The 21272-nt window shown below is 38.6% G+C and overlaps 1 pseudogene; it reads left to right on the forward strand.

Moving 5' to 3' along the window:
- Positions 1–505: 505 nt before the first annotated feature.
- LOC139685031 (uncharacterized) lies at positions 506–1997 on the forward strand (annotated as a pseudogene).
- The last annotated feature ends 19275 nt before the right edge of the window (positions 1998–21272 follow it).

Genomic DNA, 21272 nt, shown 5'->3' on the forward strand with positions numbered 1-21272 from the left:
ATTAAGCAGATCTGAACGTCACATTAATTTGGTGTAGTTGGCAGGATTCTCTTGAAGCAAAACTGTTTATCCCAAAAATCTGGTAATTGTTAATTTTTTATGATCGATCATTTTTTGTGATAAGACAAACAAAGTAAGATATCTTACAAACATAGTGAAAGTACCTTCCTTTCTGACTTTAGGACTGTGACTTTAGGACTTTGACATTACAAGTTTGTTTGTTTGTGTGTTTGGTTGGGTTTTGTCTTGTTTTTTGAAGTTAATGTGCACATGGTAACTTTATAAGAGGTAACTCTCTAGGGGAAGGAGCGAGAACTTTTGAAAATTTTCTGTAACTTTTAAGAGGGGCTCCCTGGGGAAGATCGCTCCAACTTGTTGTGTAATTTTAGAAATTAAATTTTAAGAGGGTCCTTTCCAGGGAGAGGAGTGAGAAATTTGGGGAAATTTTGCTGTAACTTTCAAGAGGTACCCCCTGGAAACGTATTCACTCCAAATTTGTGGTAATATGGAAAATGATGTGCAAGTGCTTATAAATCTATTAGATGAATTTCATGCCAAGCCATCTCCTCCAGGAATGGAGTGGGCACAAGGTAACTGGTATAATATTCAAGCAATTGTTCATAGGATCTCTACTCTGCGGGCCGGGGTAAGAGCTAGAAAAGGGAAAGGAAAACCTATTGTGTGTTCAGTATTAGGTGCTGCATTAATTACTGCAGTTAACCACAAAGTACCACAGCAAAAAAGTCACATAGAAGCAGTTAACTCCCTGCAAGATTTAGTTAAATCCTTGCAGACGCAGCTGGAGAAAAAGAAAACTACTGTTAATGTCCTCCAGGAAGAAATAAGGAATGAAAAAGCCACCACTAGAGTACTCAGAGAAGAGTTATATGCAAGAATAATGAAAGAAGGGAAAAAATAAACAGAGCTGGAGTCATCTAAAGAAATATATCCCATCTCTGACCTAAAACCTTTGCGTGACCAAGTTGAAAAGCAGGCAATTGCCCTGCGACCCCCGATTAAAACCGAATATACATATGAGGGGTCAGATGATGGCACACTCCAAATAACTCCAAATAACTACATAAGAAATTCCTTATACAGCAACTGAATTGGCTAAGTTGAAAAAAGAATACAGCAGAACCCCTAAAGAATCTGAAACTGAGTATGTTTGGAGAGTCTCTCTTACAGGAGGTGATCAAATTTTGTTATCAGAAAAAGAAGCTGAGGGATTTTTTGGAGCTGGAGTTTTTCTGACCACAGGAGATAACCGTGCTTCATGGTCTATAACTCAAAGGGCAGCCTATTGGGCTGGGGGGCTCAGCCCCCTAAAGAGGGGAGATCCTCTGGCAATAGTGGAAAATGTTAATCAAATTGTGGAGAGTGTTCAAAAGGCTGCTTGTTTACAAATGATGCATGACAGAGAATTAACACCAAGACGTGAATCTCCTATGATGCTGCTGGTAAACCCTGACAAGAATAATTCCTCTTATCAGAGGCCTCCCTGAATCTTTGAAACCCATAGGCATACAGCTAAAGGGACAAATAGAAAGTCTCACCAAAGAAGAAAGGGCTGCAGCCACTTTAGAAGCTGCTTTAAGCCCTGGTGCTTACCGCAGAGAAAATAAAAATAAAATCTGGACCTGGGGGAGGTAGCACAAGAGTTAATTAATTATGGAAGAAAATATGGTCCAGTACCTTCAGTTACTACTGATTCTAAAGCAATTCAACAAACAGAATGCAAAACAACTATTCTTCCAGTAAAGCTCCAAAAAGTACCATTTTCTCCTGGACAGAGAGCACCCACAAATACGGGGACTCACAGGGAAAAACAAAATACCCTGTGGATTGCAGGCTTGCAAAAGGGAATCCCTAAATCCCTAATGGATGGCCAACCCACAGATAAATTAGAAATATTAATTCAAGAGTGGCCAGCAAAAGGGGATCCCTTAAAGCTGCTACCGCCCCTCTCCTGGAGGAACTACAAAAAGAGGAGGTGATGGGAAACTCCTCGCTTCATCCTCAATAGGTGAGCCGGGGGGTGAAGGTTGGATTTACATTAGAAGGCTTACCAAAAATTCTAAAGGTGACTTGCTAATAACCTGTCCTATTGGTCCTCGTAAAACTCCTGTCACTTTTCTAGTAGATACTGGTGCTCAAATATCTGCTTTGAAAATTGAAGATGCATCTGCATGTGGAATCACTCCCTCACGTAAAGGAATGTTTGTTGCAGACGCTTTTGGAAACATACAACCCCAGATAACAGTAAAGGTAAGATGCTGGTTACCAGGGGAGGAGAAAGCAGTTGAAACCATCATGATTTTAGGTAAATTTCCTACCAATTTATTGGAGTTGACCTCCTTAAAGGAGAGTCTTGGACTGATGAAGGAAACATGGGCTTTTGGAAAGGAAATCTCACAACTCTGTTTACTACAATCTGCCCCTGCTCTTCCTCCCTCCCTGATAACCAATGTCAAACCTTACCCTTTACCCTTAGGAGCCAGACAAGCTATCACTCCAGTTATTACAGATTTAAAAGAAAAGGGAATAGTGGTTGCAACACATTTTCCTTACAATTCACCTATTTGGCCTGTCCGTAAACCAAATGGTAACTGGAGACTGACAGTAGATTACCGACGCCTGAATGCAAATACAGGGCCTCTCACTGCAGCAGTCCCAAATCTAGCTGAGTTAATAGCTACCATCCAAGAACAAGCCCATAAAACTATGGCCAATATTGACATAAAAGATATGGTTTTTATGGTTCCCCTACAGAAGCAGGATCAAGAACGCTTTGCTTTTACACAGGAGGGTCAGCAATACACTTTTAATCGACTCCCACAAGGATTCAAACACTCCCCCACTCTAGCACATCATGCACTAGCACAAGAGCTGTCACTTATTCCTCCTGCACCAGAAGTAAAAATGTACCAATTCATTGATGATATTTTGGTGGGAGGAGATGAAATTACATCTGTGCAAACTCAAACAGACATTATGAGGCACTTTGAGTCTCTGGACTTACATATCCCTCCTGAAAAAGTACAAACTCCTGCACAAGAAGTAAAATTCCTAGGAATTTGGTGGAAAGGAGGAATGGTTTGTATTCTCCCAGATACACTCACCTGCCTAGACCAACATAAAACACCAGAAAACAAAAAAGATTTACATCATGCTTTAGGCCTGCTAATTTGTTGGAGAAAACACATTCCTGATTTTTCAATAATTTCATGGCCTTTATATGATTTGCTGAGGAAAAAAGCAAAGTGGGAATGGACTCCCCTTCATGATGAAGCCTTGCAACTCCTAATTTTTGAGGCCAACACATACCACTCACTGGGTTCCATACACCCTACTGATCCAGTACAAATTGAGTGGGGATTTGCAAGTTCTGGACTGTCCATACACTTATGGCAGAGACGACCTGATGGTCCCACCAGGCCTATAGGATTTTATTCCCACAGCTTTAAAGATGCTGAGAAATGATATTCTACCTGGGAATAAGTAGTAAGTACTGCTTTCCGTGAAACAGAAAAAATTGTTCGTCAGCAAGCCCTAATTCTAAGGGGACCCTTTAAGGTCATTAAGCCTGTTTTGGCAGGAACCCCACCCCCTGACGGGGTGGCCCAGCGAGCTACTCTTCGGAAATGGTATGCTCAAATTGAACATTATTGCACCATTTTTCAGGTAGCAGAAGGAGCTCGGAAAAATCTTCCCTTACAGGATGAAGTAACTTTAAATAGCACTGCTGACTCTCCACCTTCTGTGATCCAAGTAGCACCCTCATATTCAGAGCAATTGCAGCATGTGTGGTTTACAGACGCCTCAGCTAAGCGGGAAGGTAAAGTTTGGAAATACCGTGCTGCAGCTTTAGAAGTAAATACTGGAAACAATAACTGAAGGAGAAGGCAGTGCACTGGTAGGAGAATTAGTAGCAGTTTGGAGTGTATTTATCCAGGAAGCTGAAACCTCTGATTCTGTGTATGTTTACACAGATTCTTTTGCTGTGTTCAAAGGGTGTACTGAGTGGTTCCCCTTCTGGGACAAAAATGACTGGGAGGTGAATAGAGTCCCTGTTTGGCAAAAAGAAAAGTGGCAAGAAATTCTTGCTATAGCAAAGAAAGGGAATTTTTTAGTTGGGTTGGTATCCTCTCACCAGGAAAATAAAACTCCAGCTAGCCACTGGAACAACAAAGTAGATGAACTAGCCAAACTATCCCCCGTAAGCGTGAAAGCTCCTGCTGAGAACTGGGATAGACTGTTTGAATGGTTGCATTTAAAGCGACAGCACACAGGAGCACAAGACCTTTTACAGAGAAGCAGGAAGCAGGGGATGGCCAGTCACAAGAGAGATGTGCCGCAGCTGCATATCCTCATGTGAGCAGTGCAGAACCCGACTTGAGCATCAGCCTTTAAGACAACCCCCGTTACATATAAGAGACAAAAGAGGTCTATGGGACACATGGCAAATAGACTATATTGGACCCTTTAGAAAATCTGAGGGAAAACAGTATGTGTTAGTAGGAGAAGAAGTTAGGTCAGGATTTTTGCAAGCAGAAGCTTTCCCTCAGGCAACCAGTACAAACACTCTGGAAATTCTTAAAATGTGGTTCAATTTTTTCCCAAAACCTGTATCTATCCAATCAGATAACGGGTCACACTTCACAGCTGCTATCGTCCAGGAGTGGGCCAAGGAAGAAGGAATCCAGTGGATATTTCACACACCTTATTATCCACAAGCAAATGGCATAGTGGAGAGAACAAATGGCCTGCTAAAACGATTTCTAAAACCTCAGAAACCCAATTGGACTGAACGACTCTGTAATGCTGTAAAAGTAATAAATGACAGATGGGGGTAAATGGTTGTCCCAGACTCACAGCTTTTTATCCACAGCCTCCCTCTCTGCTACCAGCAACATCAAAACCTGAGAGTAATCAAAAACCCTCTCACCTTCCTGGACAGCCTGTATTAGTAGAACTGCCTACCGTGGGAGCTGTACCGATGGCACTAGACACACCCTTGAACATGTACTCCTGGAAAGCTAAAGATGCTTATGGCAAAGAACACAAAATAAGCTCACGATGGATTGTTCCTACATTTTAATGTTGGCCCTAAAAGGGGCTGGGCAGACTTTTCTTTTTTCTTTTACAGGTAACTGTTCAACAAAGAAAACCTTTCAGAACGATGAATGAAAGAACCTCAAATTTGGACTATGTTTCAGTTTATGGGTAACTGTAGTTATAAGTTGTTAGATGTGTTTGTATGGTTATTTACCTTGTATGTATGCTCTCAGAACTAACTCTTAAAGGTGAAAATCAGAAAAATCTTGCCTGGGAACTAACCAAAGGATTTGCAAAAATATGGAATCATGCTGTCTAAGGTATTTGTATCACTTTACCTGAATCTACTGAACAAGGATTGCGGTTTTTTATGATACCATTGAATTTATCTTTTGTTTTTAGCATGACAAGTGTGACAGCCCCTTTACCCCTACCTGAGCAGTGGACAAACAAGACCAACGGAGCCCAAATTCTCTGGAAAGGTATTCCCATAGTGCATGACATATACCAAACTTATATCCCACCTCCTAATATAACCCTTGACTGGTTGTCACACAGCAAACATTGCAAAACTAATCGTCCAGAAATAAATGTAACTATCTTATCTCAAATTGAATTCCCTCACCCATCTATTAAATCATGTAAAGGTGAATTTAAACCTGGAACAATAACCTTTGAGGTATACAATGCTAGACAACCCTGCCATGTTTATTCATGGGATCCCCTCTTTGACCCCTTATACATGTCAGATGTATATGAAAGTAAGTATGCCACAGTTTTTAGTCCCTCCTGGTGTGTACAACTCCCTTATATAACAAATATAACGCCAAATGACTGAAAAAAACTTAACGTGGGCATGGTCTGTACAACAATTCCTTAAATCCAAATTTAAAGAACCCAAATTTACAGTGTCTCAAGTAGAAGACAGTCCTCTATTCAATTGCTCAAAGGTTATAACATGCAAACAAGGACCAGGAGATCCCCCAGAAACATGGTTTATGCTTAGAATTAGAACATTAATAAGAGACATGTGTACTTGTTGGAGATACCCCTCTAAAGGCTGGAAAAATCAGGATGAATCCTGTAACTCAACCTCCAAATATCTCCTTAATCACTGTGGTATTCCCTATACTCACTACCCAATCCACGGCACTCCCATAAATACTAAACCTAAAATCACCATCCTTGATCATGTGGACAATACTGATTGTAAAACTGCAAAATATATAGCCCCTCTGGGAATGACCTGGGGGTGCTGTGATGGGAAGTTTTATTCGCATTTGTCACTACAGCAGCGTGCTGGGCTTAGGTGTGGACTGGGAATTCCCTCTCTCTGCCCCAGACGTGTCTTTACTTTTGCTAAAGAGTTTAAAGAACGTCACCAATGCAGTGTTATTCCCTCTCCAAAAGCAACACAAAGACCACAATGGACAATTAAAGGAATTGACTTTCCAGATTATTATACAACTGGACAAAAAGCCTCCCTTTTTCTTGAAAATTTCTTTACCCCCTTTGTCACCTTAAAAAGACACCAATTTATATTAGAAGATATTACCTGGCAATTAAGTGTTTTAAGCAATTGGACACAGCATGCTTTTGGAGAATTAAGCACTCAAGTCCAACAAACTTCTAAAATGACATTGCAAAACCGATTAGCATTAGATACATTACTGTTAAAAGAACAAGGTGTATGTGGAATGTTAAATTTGTCAGGAACTGAATGCTGTATAACAATTTACAATGCTTCAACCTCCATTGAAGAAGCATGAAACACAATGAGAGAAATAAGTAATCACACTAGAAATTTGTTTTATGCAATGCAACCACATGAAGTGTTTAGTGAATCGTGGATCACTAACATCCTGGACTCTTTTGGACTCACAGGATGAGGAAAATGGATTATACAAACTGGAATAGCAATTGTCATTAGAATTGTAGTCTTAATTATTGGCATTGGCCTAGTTAAATGCATGATCAATCATTTGCTTATTTCATTCTCTCCCTCTGTTTGCTATATTCATATTACCACCACTGAATAAAGCTACATTGATGTGCCAAAAAACAGTCAAATCATCGGGGTGGAATATGTAACATGCAAACAAGTCAAAAATATGTTTCTCCATTGTTTTCTGCCTCTCAATACATTCTGCTAACATTGCTATGTCAGCTTTCGTGGAAGGAAATATTTCCTGCCAGAAGATCCTGCCTTTGTGATCGGTTTCCCACATCTGGACTTGACTACATGCCAAAAAACATGTGTAGAAGTTGGAAAAGCATTATAAAAACCTGAAGATGAATTCAGAAGTTGGAGAAACAAGAAATGAGAAACTAGGAAACCTTGCCTGGTTTTCTCTGATCTCTCCTCTCAGCTCGTCTTACCTTCCTTCCAACACCACCCGCCGTCATCTGCCTCGAGACAGAGACTGCTTGTCAGCCTGGAGAGAGAGCATTGGCCTGGAGCAAGACTGCTTGCCAGCCTGAATAGTCTGTGACTGTGTGTGAGGTATATCCTTTCTCTGAATTTTTCTCTTACAGGCTAAAATAAAGCATCTTCTTTTGCAGCTAAGCCAGAAGCCAGCCGGTCCAGTTGTGAGGGGAAATAACAGGCATTTTGCATTTTAAAGACTCGCCATCCTCTTGCAGCTAACAGATACAAAGAGAGAAACTGCGTTTCCCACCCCCCCTCCTCTCTGTTACATCAATAAGGCACTCAAGTAGTTTCTCATGGTGGTATCTTTTCCTTTGCTTCTATAAATAATCTTAAGCATTTTCCTAACTTTTCTTATTTTTCCTCTTTTCCTTTTGCCTCTCTCTAGCAATCAATTAATAAAAATCAGTTTTTGGTATTTACAGATAACTTGTTTGAGTTTTAATTTTGCTCAAGAGAATGATTCGAACTTGTAGTTCAATCTGCATCAAAATTAAGCAGATCTGAACATCACACTTGCGCTGCAGGCTTTGAGAGAATACTCAGCCTTCTACCTTGAAAAGACTACATAGCTAATGGAATTTGAGGCATTGATATGGGATAGGGGTTAGAATGAATAAACATTGAATTTAAGTTTCCAGAAATACTAACACACTAAAATCTACATTTTCATATAGTTACTATTACTTCTAAAATTGATAAAAATCAAAAAATCAAAAGAAAAACCCCATAGGCATCATCTCTTTCAAATATTTGACTTCAGGTTACATCTAACACAGCAGTTCCAAAAGTATTGATGCTTAATTTCCAGTCCCTATTCCCACTTATTAAAACTTGTTGGATCCACTGTAACATCCTGTTAGCAACACCTGTATTCACAAGTGAGTTCAAACTTATGCTCTTCAGAAGCTGTTCTTTCCTCATGAGCAGTTGCATGTATTTATAGAGTACCTAATATTCTTATACTTTTTGGCTCTCTCTTCAAGGAACCAAATTTTTTGTTACATATGCTAGAAGAAACACATTTCACAGCACAAGAAACAACATAGAAAAAATCTGGCTTTCCTGAATCATGAGCAGCCAACTTGTTTACGACCGTTGTCCACAAACTCTTGCACTAAGCAAGCTACCTTGACCCCAGGTTTTATCGGCAGTGTGTGTGTATAAATATTATCAGAGATCACTCTGGTTTTGTGGTGTTAGGACTGATCCGTACCATGAAAAGTCTACTGTACATTTACAGTAAGTTGGTGGGCAAGCCAGACAATTTTCATGTGACAAAGTTACAGATATTAAAACTTAAACTAACTGGCAGTTCATATGTTAATTAGAAGTGTCAGCTGTCTCAAAAGATCAGGTTTTATTTGAGTTTGCATCTTGGTTTTCTTAAGTTCTTACAATGTTTCTAAAATGACAAAGCTGACGCAAACAAGGAACAGAAAACCAACGGTCCCACGGTCTGTACGTACAAATGCATTTAGATCATACAAGCAATAGAGTCCTGCCATCTGGATCAACAAAGAATTTGTCACATTGCCAAAGGGTAAAACAGATTATGAAGATGCTGTACCAGGATGGTCTGCCCTGTAATATGGTCAAGGAACTCTAACTGCCCTATTTGCAAAGCTGTCAGTGCTGAGGGTATGTCTTACTGGGTTTGGTGTTAAATTTTGCTAAAAGTAGTCTGACTCATCAACCCCAACCTGATAACCTGATAGTGAGGCAAAGATTTGACAAACAAGCTGCAAAGGTGACCTGGAGACACATGACTGACATCACTCTGTACTAGAAAAGCCCAGTCCACTTTAATATGATGAGATTTGTCTTGGGTTGAGTTGGCAAAATGCCAACTGCCCAACACAGAGTGTTAGAGCCTCCCTCCCTCTGCTGAGAAAAGGGAGAAAAGAAAAAAACTACAAAACAGGTTAAACTTAAACCTAACTATGTATATTCATACAGAAAAGAGAAAATTTAAAAAACCCCTACAATATAACAGACACACAAGTTAGATATAACAAAAAAAACTCCTCATGGAACACAAATCCCACAATTCTAACTACATATCACTCTAGAGAACTCAGTTCCCCAGAGGCAGACATAAACAGAGAGAAAGACTAACAAACATTTTACTTCCCTAAGATAACATGGTGGTGAGCCAGTGCCAGGCCTAGGCCTCCCATTGCTCCTGGGACGGTATGGTGCGGCCTTCTGGGACCACAGCCATGAAGGAACTGAACAAGCCACTCCTACACCACCTCCTACACTTTGAGATGATGTCAGAATATGGTATGGAATACTATTGGCCAGTAGTCAGCTGTCAGCTGGCCCAGCCCAGCTCAAGTCAGCTGATAGTCTCAGGCCTAGTCTGAAATCTAAAGCCTAAATGTAGGCCTACCTAGCTAAACCCATAACAGATTCTTCTAACATAGTCTTCTCAGAGTATGTGGAGATTCTGCCTTGAAGTGGGGACACCCTGTCAAGGATACTTCTTAAGGTTAAAAGAAAGATGTCCACCCACAAGCGTTGGTATGGTGAGTTACATCAGTCACTCCTTAATAATCTTTCTTTTTACTAGCTTTAGTATAATTGCTTTGATATAGTGCACTGCACTGTTGTTTTTTTTTTTACTACATTATACTAGTAGTCTTAGCTTCTGTACTGTGTACTAAAAAATTCTGATTAAGATCTTTTGCCTAATCATTTGTCATAATAATTCATTTTATATATATATACCTGGTTTGCCATCTTTATCATGCAGAACAAAGTTATACTTAAAATGATTGAAAAAGTCTGGGACTAAGATTGAATATAGTACCTAGACTTCTCTATGAGAAGGAGTTTAGAAAGCAAGGGGGTCCTTTCTATACCTCATGTGGTATAGAATTAGAAGGATTCTCTAATAAACCTTGTCTGAAGCTTCCACTCCCATCCACGACAGATGCTTGTTCATTCTGGTGTAGTAAACAAAGTCTTCACAGAGCATTGCAAAATCACATAATGTTACTTTTTCATTTGGACTTGTGATTGAGCTGAGCAGTATGAAAAGTCCAACAGCATTTAACTAAAGAAATTCTGAACAAATACAGAGCTGCAGATGCTGAAAAACGCTAGCTACACCACCTGAAACTAACATTAAGTTATATTCAATCTTTTTCTCATCATTGACCATTTTACTGATGGCCGAATATGACAGACCTTTCCATATTTATTAGGCTACTTCTGTAAGTTTTGAAAGCAGCCAAGGGTTCTTGAATATAAATGCTTCCCTATAAAACCAGAGGCTTGGCCCAAAGTTAGATCAGTCTATGGGGGAACTTTGCATTCACTTCAATCATCTATGAATCACACAAAATAGTTTCTCTGGACTGCAGAACAGAATAGAAAAAACCAACTAAAAAGAAGGAGTTAAACACCTGCGCATGCATGTAGAATTTATAGCAGGTGAACCTCTTGAGTTACTGCTCTATTTTAAGTAGAAAATTTAAAAAATCAAATGGGTTTACTTAGGGGTTTTGTTTAATTTTTTACAATAGTGATATTAAATTAAGCAACTGATTTCATTACCTGTCCACAAACATTTGATAACCCATTTCTGTGTGACTACTCTTAGAGTTTTGAGGTAGAGTTTAGTCATTCTGACCAAAATCAAGAGTGACTTTAACACAAGTGATGCTCAACCTATGTAAAGTGTGTTGTAAGACACATCCATCATCCATTAAAATGCCTCTTTCACCCTCAGGGTCTTACACTGACCATTGATCTTAAAATCTGGTTTTAAGAACTGCAGGTCTAGGCTTTGATAACTTGAACTGCTTGAGACCTTTATTTTTATTCAAATGCTTAAAGAAATACTTGTCTCTGTGAATGCCTCAGTCCAGTTTCCATTGAAGTAAATAGGAATCTGTTCAGTGAATTTGCTTAGATTTGCACAAGACCTCCAACTTAGTGCATAATGAGTGCAGCAGTTGTGGTTCTCTCTCACTCCCTCTCTATAGAGCTAATTATGTTTACATATTAAAAAAAATTATTCTATAATACAGTTGTGATACTTCTCCACCCACAGATACCTACAAAAATCAACATGAAAATGTTCTAGTTCTAGTGCAGTTAAATTCAGTTTTAAGAACATTATCTGCCTGTTTGTGCATAGAAAAAATACTCTATATTAATTTCACTGAAAATCAAGAGAAATAAGTGTCTGACACCCAGAATATCATGGAAATAATTAAAATCATTAATAAGGATTTTTGTACTTTAACAATAACTGCAGACTGATATCAGTAAGGCTAAGTAAAAGAAGCCTCTGAAAAAATATCCATACCCTTGTTACACAGGTCACTCACTCTAACTTATAGCACTGATAAGACAAGTTAAAGTGAGTCCATAAGCAACGATAAGACTTCCATGCTAAACAAACAGAGTTTGAGTTTCCTATAGAACACATGGGTGACTGCTTAACCAGAAATCTGTCACAGTCAGAAGCAAAACACTTCCCAAGGGGGTACTTCTACATCAACCATGTCTTCTATGTTTTGAAAGCAATCTTTAAAAAGCTACTGCAGAAATTAAGACTTTGTTTTGCCTAGAGACATTTTATTTTAGCAGCACAGGACTCATCACTGAAAAATCTTAATAGTTCTTTCACATCAATCATTACATTTGTTTCGAAGATTCCAACAATCCCACTATTGTTTATGAATAAGAACAATGTTTAGATGATTGTTCAGATGTTCTTGAAACTATGTGTCATTTCTGTGGTCATGGGAACATCTTTGCAGTGAAGAGGATTCTCTAGGCCAAAAAAGTTAACATTTACCAGTATGAAAGATTACACAAGTCAAGAAGAAAAAAAAATCCAAATGCTCTTTCATAGAAAAAAAAAACAAACTAAAACAAAACTTTTAAGAAAAAAACCCTACTCTAATAATTCACAAATTATAAATGCAACATTTTCACAAAGATGGCAAATTAGCAGATCAACTCCAATTCAAAGATTCATTTTTACTTGCCAGAACTTGAATTGTGAAAACCCATTTTGAAACAGGTTCAGCTCAGCAGGTTAAAATCCTTTAATTATGTTCCTTTTTATGTACTTCCAGTGAAATTGAAGGAGAAGGAGAATTTGATTCACTTCTCACAGAGAAGTTGTGGCAGTTTTTGAAAGGACTATTTATTGTAATCTGGGCAGAGGTAGGCGTTAGTAGGCATCACATCTCTCAGAAGTCTCTGGATTTTGAGTTGTTATTATATTCAGCACAAAGTAACAGAACACCAAAATAGAGATGAGAAGTGTGAGGGTCTGAATGTGGAGAAGACAGCTTTTAGGAGGTGAAACTTGGGGGTAGGTAGAAGTCTGTAGGCTCCAGGGATCTTCGACTGAGAAAATGAACTTGATTATTCCTTTTCCTTGAGGAATTCTGCCAATATTCATGTTTCATTTTCCTAACTTTAAAAGTAAGAACAATCTGATTATAATTTTATTATTTCCAAGATGGTTAGTATTTTTCCTTTTTCTAGCTAAAAATATTCAGAAGAAGATCTGCACATCCTTTAAGATGTTTCAGAGCTCGTGATTCCTTTGATAAATAAAACATAATTTCATAGAATAAGAGCTAGATAAGACCAATTCTTGTGTATCATCTTAGAGCTGCCATCTAAAAATGCTTGAGCATATATTTAACATGAGCAATGTGACTAATTTTGTTTATATCAACAGGATTATATGCTGTAGAAAAGTTGAACACAAAGTGAATCAACATGGGGCTAAACCCAGAAATTTTCAAAGAAACTCTTCTTTTATGGTAGGAAACCTGGACAGCCTTCCACTAAGTATGAGGGAGGAAAAAAGCAAAAAGAATTCAATTTATTTCTTATTCTTTGAAAACTTAACCTTTTTGTAGGGTTTTCCTCACAAGTGTTCCTACTCACTCCAGGGACACCACTGAATTGAAAAATCTTCAATCCTTCTGCTGCTGTTTGGAGTTTTGAATTGGGAAAAGGGATGGATAAAGAAGTTTGTGGGTGAATTATGTTTCTCCCTAAAAGCTGGATCCACACAGCCATCTAATTAGCTTATCTGCCTCATGAATATATAATTTTGAATCAATTGTGAATGCCAAAGCTCCTCTAGCCACAACGGACATGCATTCGTTCAGCATATAAGGCATCTATAACTAAATCACATGTACACTGTTTACATATATACTTTTTTAACAGTATTCATGCTCTTCCTGTACCACTAGAAGGAGGCGGTACAGTACAGAAGGGTGTGCCCTGATATGTGCAATATAAATGTAGAAGGACAGAAAATAAAGGATCTAAAAAAAAATTTTCTTGTATGGAAGTGAGATCATATAAGATAGGTAGATTACTAAATCACACATCTACCAACTCATTATATCTAGGGATATTGAGCAGGCACAGTAATGCACTTTTCTGGATGTACACTACTAGGATCATGAACGTAATGGAATTGAAGACACAGCTGCAGAGAGAGATAAAGATATGTTACCACTACAATATGGTATTACCTACTCGCACACAAGAGTGTGACAAAATTATATGGGATTAGTAGAAACAATGTCATCAGCAATGGCTCCATATCTACACTGGTATGTTAACAGTCATGGCTCCATATCTACACTGGTATGTTAACAGTCAACAGTGCCAGATCAAGGATGGGCCTTGTTTCTTGCTCAAACATGGTGCAGATAAATAGATTTAAAACAGAAACATAACTGTCAAAATATATATGAGATAGTTGAAATGTGTCTCTGCAGCTGACACTCAGACACAGGGATTGAAGTATTCCTGCTTGCTTTCTTGAATTAGTCAGCACTAGTCTTCTCCATTTTAAACTGAAAAATCACTCAAATGCCCAGATCTGGGATTTTGGTATTTTATCATTTCCAACAAAACAATTGCTTTACTTAAACAAAGACAAAAAAAATACTCCAAACTATTAAGTAAGTACCTGGATTGCAGTGTAAATATTATCTGTGACTTTACAGCTCCAAACACTATCCAGAAATTTTAGGGAGGAGCAATAGTAGTGCTGAATCTATAGTAGTTGAATGCCTTTGTTTAAGACAACTTTTACAGATCAGACAAATAAAACAGCATACAAAGGCAACACATTATTAGCATATTTTGATGGAGCTTAAATAAGACTTATTTGATGGGATTTGGCTTGGCTGTTCATACAGCAAAGTCTTTAAGGCAAAGGAAAAATGTATTCCTATTCCCTTAAATATCCCCAAATGAACCACCCAGCATTATACTGCAAACCTTCTAAGTTTATATATTACAAAAGGTTTGTTCTTAAACAGCATCCTTCAGAGGGAGTAACACAAAAGGCTTTGTACCAAGAGCATCTGTCATGAACTGAAGACCAAAGGAAAACTTCAAGTCAAGGTCTGCAAAGGAGAAAATTACTAGGACAAAGACAGATTTCTCGTCAAAGAGTTAAGTTCAGACTGTACTCAAATGCTAAAGTTTTGAGACATCAAAACCACTACAACTTAATGTTGTCACATAGCCTCTCACAGCTGTTAGAAAATTGACAATAATGATAGTTGAGATTATTGGCCTCAGTCCATTGATTTTTCCCATTAATTTTCAAATACTTAACTTTACCCCACCTGGGATTACACCAAGGCTGAGGACTTTATAGCAACACCAGCTCTGATTTAACTGGTAGATCTGATGCAAATGCGAGAAATTTCTAGGTAAGGGCTGAGAAACAAAGAAGCTGAATGATATCTCTCATAAGAAATATCTCAATCAAGATCTGAATTGAAAGGTCTTGGTACTCAGTTGAAGCTTCTTGATGCTCTGAACAGTTGATAGATGAAAAACTGCAATTTACTGCAAGAATGTATTTGCTCTAGGAGAAAATAATACAAAGTAGAAAGTCTATGACTACTTCATGGTCCGTGTCTTTTTAAGTTATTTTTGCTGCTGGTTGCATAGCAGGAATTTCACAGTTCCATGACAACCCACAATGCCCCACACTGGAATTCACAGAATTCACAGAAACAGCTAGGTTGGAAACGGCCTCTGAGGCCACATTGAGTTCAACCTTTGATCTAACACCATCTTCTCCACTGGACTATGACACTAAGTGCCACACCCAGTCTCTTCTTAAGTACCTCCAAGGATGGTGACTCCACCTCCTTCCTGGGTAGTCCATTCCAATCCCAACCACTCTCTCTGTAAAGAAATTCTTCCTAATGTCCAATCTAGACATCTTCTGGTGCAGCATAAGACTGTACCCTCTTGTACTACTGCTGATTGCATGGGAGAAGAGACCAACCCTCACCTCACTACAACATCCTTTCAGGTAGTTGTAGAGAGTGATAAGGTGTCCCCTGAGCCTCCTGTTCTCCAGACTAACAGCTCTCTCAGCTATTCCTCATAGGACTTGTGCTCCTGTCCCTTCATCAGCTTCATTGCCCTTATTTGGATATGCTCTAGCACCTTGATATCCTTCCTAAATTGAGGGGCATAGAACTGGACACAGTACTTAAGGTGAGGTTTCACCAGTGCTGAATACAGGGGAAGAATCACTTCACTGGTCCTACTGGCCACACTATTCCTGATAAAGGCCAGCATGCCATTGGCCTTCTTGGCTACCTTGGCACACTGCTGGCTCATGTTCAGCTTCCTGTCAATCAGAACAGGTCCCTTTCTGCCTGGCAGCTATTCAGCCACTTTGTCCTCAGTCTATAATGCTGCATGGGGTAACTGTGGCTAAAGGGCAGGACCCAACACCTGGCCTTGTTGAACCCCATGCCATTAGATTCAACCCATTTATCCAGCCTGTCTAGGTCCTCTGCAGAACCTTATAAACAGACATCAGGTTGGTCAGGCAGTACCTGCTCCTCTCTAACACACAGATAATCTAGAAATGCCACAAATAATTTTTTACCACTGTTTCTGCCTGTCAAAACTTCCTACCAAAAATTCTCTACCATCTCCCTGCTAGAAGTTCTTACCAGAGCTCCCTGATAGAGTTTTCTTGCCAGAAGATCCTACTATTGTTTCATCTGAACAGAACTATGCACCAAGAAACCATGTACAACCAACTTTGAGCACTCAAAAAATTGAGCAGAAATTTTGGAAAATCAGGGGAAAGAGGAAACAGAGAGAGAACCGGTTACCGTAGCTGAGAATCTCTCCCCACCTCCCTCTCACCTTTTCTCCATCACCACCTGCTGCCTTCCTGCCCCTGAGTCTGCAATTCTGCCAGTCTGGAGAGAACTGAGACCCACTGTGCCACATGTGGGAGTTATTTTATCCTTCTACCCTTACCATAATTTTGTGGATCAAAAGGTGCTGCTAAATCAGGACCTTGCACAGCCTGCAACACTACATGTGAGTGATGAAACCACACATCCTGGCTGCATTCCAGAGAATTAAAGCTGCTAAACCTGGGCCCCACCCTCCCTATCCCATCCCCTGCTGCTGAAGAGATAACATCTGAAAGCAGAAGAGACAGAAAAAAAGGCAGAAATTGCTTCTGTCCCCCTACACACACCAACTCGACAAAACGTAGTTTTGGTAGTATATTTTCCCTGCTTTTGGAAGAAATCTTAAACTTTTTCAATCTTTTTTTATTTCTTCTGTTTGCATCTCTTAGCAATTAATAAAATCAGGGTTTGGTATCAACAAATAACTTCTGTGAGTTTAATTTTGCTCAGGGGAATATTCAAATCTGAAGCTATTTCTGCAACATTTAAGCAGATTGTAGCACTGTCCTAAATCCATGCTGTCTGGGTCTGATTCCCTGTCCATCATATAGGTGTTGTGTGAACACACTCAAGGTGATCTGCTCCATAACCTTGCCTGGCACCATGGTCAGGCTGACTGGCCTATAGTTCACCACATCTTTTTTCTGGCCCTTCTTGTGGGTGGGCATCACATTAGCCAACTTTCCATTATCCTTAACCTCTTCCCGTGAATTTCTGTGTGCTTGGACCTACGCTCAGGGTTCATCAGTCTAAGAGGTCATGTCCCAACACCCCGTAAGAACCTTTTGTCTTGTGTCTGGACCTGACTCATCCTCAAGGTAAACTCTTTTCTATGGAGGCCTTTCATCCTGCTTGGCAGCTAGCTAAACAAACTTCAGAAGTCAACATCTGAATAAAGAGCAGAACCAGAGAGCCTTCTCAAATCACTTTAGGCTGACCTCAGCATACATGAACTCTGAAAAGCTGATCATTCAATTCCACTTTATCTGAAATCAGACCTCTCCCACCTTCAGTGGTCAGGGTCCTGACACTGCCTCTTATAGACATGCACCAGATGTTTGTTACAGAACAAAGAAAAGGGAAGGATGCAGAACTTCTGACTGGAGAGAGCCCCAGAGCTGGTCAGGTAGCACCGAAAGAGACATTAATGCCACCACAAAGGTTCTAGCATTTCTGTCTAACTTGACTGAGACAGGCAAGACCTTCAGTTTCAGTCAGGTTATTCACAAAGAGAATCTTAAGTGTTTGCAAGCAAAACCATTTCCTTTTACCACTATCCATAAGTTTATTATTATCACTGTAAGTCATCAAATGTCTGATTTTTACTAGTAACCAGTAGGAACTTATGAAACATGAAAATATGATTTATTCCCCTTCTCACAATCAAAGAACTGATCTAGTGTTGAAGGGTCTCTCTGAACAAGTTATGCAGACTAGACTCACTGAGAAGGAGAAAAATGCTATTGCTGCTTGGTGGAAAGTGGAGCAAATTACTGAGGGCCAACATTTCACAGAATCATAGAATATTCTGGTTGAAAAGGACCCATGAGGATCACTGAGTCCAGTCATGCAGGAATCAGACCCACAATCTTGACATTATTTGCACCAGGCTCTAAGCAACTGAGCTAACTCAGGCTCACTTTGCAAGTTATTTTGCAGAATATCATAAAAAGCCAGGAGTATGCACAGAGACAGATGGCAGTATGGGTAGCTTGGAGGGGAGGCACACATAGTTTAGGTGTAAGAAATTAGAAAGCCACTGGGAAAAAAAAAAAAAAAACTTTGAAGTGGATCAAGGATTCATGGTAGCAATTATAAAACATGCAAGGAAATTTTGAATAGCAGCATGCACAAAGTAATGTTAGAAATATATGCATAATGAAAGAGTCAGAAAGGAAAAAATGTTAAAGAATAGAAAGCCTTCTTCTAGCATTACAGAAAAACTTTCTAGATTATACTGAAAAATATGTATTAATATCCCAGTAAGATACAGAAAACAATATTTAATTGTCTTCTATACACTTCTTGTAATTCTCTATACTCTTCAAAGGTGATGTGTCTTGGTAATAAAATGATTTGTGAGGGGAGGGATGTTGCTTTGAAATAGCTAACAGAAGTGTTTGAAGGTGAAAGTCAATAAAAAAAAAATTAAGGGGAAGAAAATAATAGTTTGGTGTATAATATTGTCTTTAGACATGGAACACAAAGGTGTACAGAAGTAAAAATAAGTGTCTGCAATCCTATGTTGAGTCCATGGAATGAACTGAAAGGTTTTGAAGGCACATGGGGTAGCTGAACAAGAAGCCTGCCATAAGCAGATCTTTTTTCAGATTTATAATTTCTTAGGACATATAGCGTTAGGTAGTCACTCTATTAATTCCATTTCACATCCATTTGGGGTCATTTTCTGGAAAACAGGAACCGTAGCATTCAAAAGAGTCTCTCTGCTTTGTATAAACCTTTTTCTTCTTGAGGAACTAAGGCTGTACCTATAGATGCTTGCTTTAAAAATAGCCATTGGAAAGATAATATAAGCCTGTCCAGTCCTTCTCTTTACCCAGTCCTATTATTTGATACATATCTAGTAGCCCTTAACCATAGCTTCCTGCAATGTCCATTAGACCACTGTTCTGTAGACAATTAAACATAACATTAAAAATGCATAGTACACCTTACCCAAATTATCTCATCACTCTGGTATTACAGAAAAGATGAGGCATGCGTTTAGAAAGCAGTTGTCTTCCTTCTTCTAAGAAAGGTATCCTTAACACCTTTGTAAGTTAGTTTGTTTGAAATAAGAGGATTTCTCCAGAAACATAAGTAATATTCTGATGCACACAAAGTCTCTCTGGAGAAACCTGAACTCATTTTTGTCTCCTTCTAAAAAGAAAATCTTATGTTTTGTATCCCCATATTCTACTAAATATTTTAAAGCAAACAAACAAAATAAACATGAAAGTACCACTGTATTTTACTGTTAGTTGATGGATTGATTTTTGAATGTACAGAGCAGAGCTAGTAATCCAATCCTATTGAAAGTCAATGAGCAGTGAGGGTCAAATTCCAGTCAGAATATTTCCTCCAAATTGCACACAATTACCACTTCGGAAGTTTTGCTTTCTCTTGCTAGAGTATAGTACCAGCATTATTTTTTCCCCCAGGATAAATTTGTTCATATTTTCCAGCACAGAATCTCATTTAATCTTCCATTCAAATATCTTATTTCATTAGGTTGTCTTTTTATTTCTTTATTCTTATTGATGTTCATAAGTTTATGTCCTGTGGGTTTCATCAACATGTTTTTTGCTCCAAGTGAGAAAATAAGCTTGTGTAAATAAATAGTGTTTCTCTCCTCACTTCAGTGCACCTATGCTGATCCACACCAGTGGAGCTCTATCTGTCTCTAGAAACTAGAAATAAGCAATGGATTCCATTGCACAGTGCACAGAATCCCTACAATTACACCCTGATCATAATCTTTCAAATCCAGCCCTCTATCCCCATGAAATGCTCGTGCATTGTCTCCTGAGAATTGCAGTGTATTAGTATTATCTGAGAGATTTTCTCATTTGGGATAAATTGATATAATTTTATCTTGTTTCAGTACAGCTGTACAAGACAGTTCAGCTTGGTCACTCATACGCTATTCCAAACTGCATGCATCAGTGAATGATGTCAAAGCAGTCACTGGTTTTAAGAATATAAATCTTTTGACATACAAAAAATAGAATTGTAGGATTAAAATCAAGTTTATTTTACACAAATGAATGCACGGCTGAATCTGGATTGAAAGCAATATCTGGCTATTATGATATTTCCCATCTAGATCTGAAGTTATGTTCCATTAAAATGTTTAAACATGCAAAATAAAGAAGAAAAAATAACTAATATTCATGGTCTTAATATTGATTAAGACTAATACTCTTATCTCAGGATCACAAATATCAGACAAATAGTCAACAAACAGGCATATGACTTGTTTTTGATTCCACAGCTTGGAATTCACAAGATGAAATGCATTTACTTCATCGGTAAGCCACAGTGAGCAGCAAAGCAAGAATGAAATAAAGTTTTAGCTTTCACAAAAAGTAAAAAACAAACAAATAAATGAAGTCACATAAAAAAAATAACAAACACAAAAACAAACCCCAAAATTACAGGCATTAAACCTGCTTAGAGTGACTAACATGGAATAAACCAAGCCAGCACATTTTCAGTTTCAGTGATGACCATAAGGACTGCTAAAATTGCCCTCAGAATCACACCTTGTGAAGCATTCCATCTGATTCTGCAAGACTTGATTGATTTGGTTTCTCTACAAGTCAGTAAGATCCCTTTCAGGAGCAAAAAAGAAACATAATGCAGAGTTCAAGTACATATTTTATATACAGAAACAAGACTGTTAGATGTTAAAATTTAACATGTATCAGAGAGCAATCATCTGTCACAGGCATTTGTAGAAGTTCTCTATTCTTTAAAGGCGAATTGCAGAATATGTCAAGTGATAATAAGGGTACTTTCTGGGTAGAAGAGAA

Source organism: Pithys albifrons, chromosome Z (assembly GCF_047495875.1).
Source record: "Pithys albifrons albifrons isolate INPA30051 chromosome Z, PitAlb_v1, whole genome shotgun sequence".
NCBI lineage: Eukaryota > Metazoa > Chordata > Aves > Passeriformes > Thamnophilidae > Pithys > Pithys albifrons.